The sequence below is a fragment of the Cynoglossus semilaevis genome, chromosome 19 (genome assembly GCF_000523025.1).
Source record: "Cynoglossus semilaevis isolate Cse_v1.0 chromosome 19, Cse_v1.0, whole genome shotgun sequence".
In the NCBI taxonomy this organism is placed as follows: domain Eukaryota; kingdom Metazoa; phylum Chordata; class Actinopteri; order Pleuronectiformes; family Cynoglossidae; genus Cynoglossus; species Cynoglossus semilaevis.
Window position 1 is genome coordinate 17,395,187 of NC_024325.1, and position 2,044 is coordinate 17,397,230.

At 45.3% G+C, this 2,044-nt stretch overlaps 1 protein-coding gene across 3 annotated transcripts in view; it reads left to right on the top strand.

Annotated features, from left to right (window-relative positions):
* Positions 1–2,044, top strand: part of cxxc5a (CXXC finger protein 5a) — an 18,399-nt gene that overhangs the window by 5,454 nt on the left and 10,901 nt on the right. The window lies entirely within an intron of this gene.

Here is a 2,044-nt window from a genome sequence, read left to right on the forward strand (position 1 = left end):
GGAGGAGGAGGAGGAGGAGGTGTGGAGTTACAAAAAAAAGCTCCTGTTTCCGTTTGTTCTCTTTTTATTATCATCCACTGACGAGTACTGAGTACTTCATCTGAATACACAAATTGACTGACTAGTACTGAGTACTTCATCTGAATACACACGTATACTGTGTACTGTGTACTTTTCATAAACATGGACTTGGGACAAATCTGTCTCCAGTCCAACTGTCATGGACGGGACGGTCAGAGGTCACGACAGGTGAACCAGACAAACCAAGACCAGCAGAGAATTCCCTCTCTGTAGAATTCTGGAGGTTGACCTTTGACACCAGGTCATGACCTGCGTCTCTCTCTGGTCCAAGGACTGAAGAGTCGACTTTGGTGGAACTGCCGTTGTTTGTTTTTGGAAAAAAAAAATATATCTGTGATGCTAGTGCAATGTTAGGGATAGGGTTCTTTTAGGGATTCATAGCAGTGATTCTCAAACTGAGGGACGGGGTCCCTAAGTGGGACGCAGAAAGTTAAATTTGTTTTTTTCCCATCAACATTTTCTTTATGTATAAAAACACTGGTTTGTAGTTGAATTTCTGTAATGAGAGTGAATCACAGTTGTGGAGGAATGAGTCGTTAAAGTAGATATAGATATAGATATATCAGAGCAGCCGTACGTCCTTCCTGTATCTCACTGCGGTTTATCTCACTCTACTGTTTATTTTCCACAACTTTTTTTTTTTAAAGATACAAGAAAAAAACATCAACTAATATTTGCTGAGTCGGCGCTGACCTGACGTCCGGCCGTGAAATCAAAAAGGTCTCATTTGCTTCATTTCCGTAGAAACAGTGTTTGTTAATCACAGCAGCAGCTTCACAGCCGACATGTCCCCGTGTGTGAGACGCAGCAGATCAGTGACTCAGCCGTCACACACTGCACATGCATACTAAACAGGAGTGTGTGTGCGTCTCCGCCTCACCAGGCCATTCACTCCAGGTCCCGGGAGTCTGAGGGTGAGGAAGTTTCTACCTGAGTGCTTCACACAGGCTCGGTGCTGCGGTGGAGCTCAGCCTCACGCCGCCGCTGTGAGAGGAAATCGGTACTGGCAGGAAACAACGGGATCCAACATGGCCGCCGTCTGTGGTCGACACAGGATCACACTTTGAGGAAGAAAAAAAAAATTAAAATTAAATTTTTAAACATGATGAGGAGACGAAGAAACGTCTGAGCTCATCTGTGTCCGATGTGGACGAGAAAAAAACCTTGACGACAAAAAATGTGAAATACCATCCAGAACGGTTCTGATAAAGTGTCGGTTAAAGACACTGACGACACTCGTGTCTGTGGTTTAAATAAAATGACCTCTGCTGGACTCCTGGTGTCAAAGATCTGGGCAGTACCGTTGGTACCGATGTGTTCAGCGGTTACCGTGGAGATAATTGTCACCTGAGAATCCTTTACTGTCATGAACAGTTATTACACTGTACTGACTGTGACTGTGAGACAGTACTGTCGTCATCCAGTAGGTGTTAGTGGGATTGGAGCAGAACTGGTCTTTACAAACCACAGTGTTCTAACACAACAGTTCTAGCTCAACAGTTCTAACTCAACAGTTCTAACTCAACAGTTCTAACTCAACAGTTCTAACTCAACAGTTCTAACTCGGGTCACAGTGGGTTTTTCTCGTCGTTTCTCTTCATTCATGCAGCTAACTGTAACTGTATGATTTTTTTCGCGAATGTTGTTGGTTTGAATCCCACCCTGGGACATAGTGTGTTCCCAGACGGGAAATGAACTTCTTCGTACTTTGGTTCAGTGTCGTGTCAGTCGGACTTTTCCGACCGTCCCGGCGGTTTCCCACGATGTAAAAACACTTTTACAGCTGCCACAGTGATGGGTTCAAATCCCAGTCACGGTGACAGATATTTATAGCTGCAGTGGAACCACGTGAACCTCCTTCAGCATCAGCGTTGTTCTGGGCTGGACCACGGCTGAGCAGAGACGCTTCAGGGAAACCGGACCCTGGTCAGTGCTGTAGTGGGAGAAACTGAAACTGTGGGGT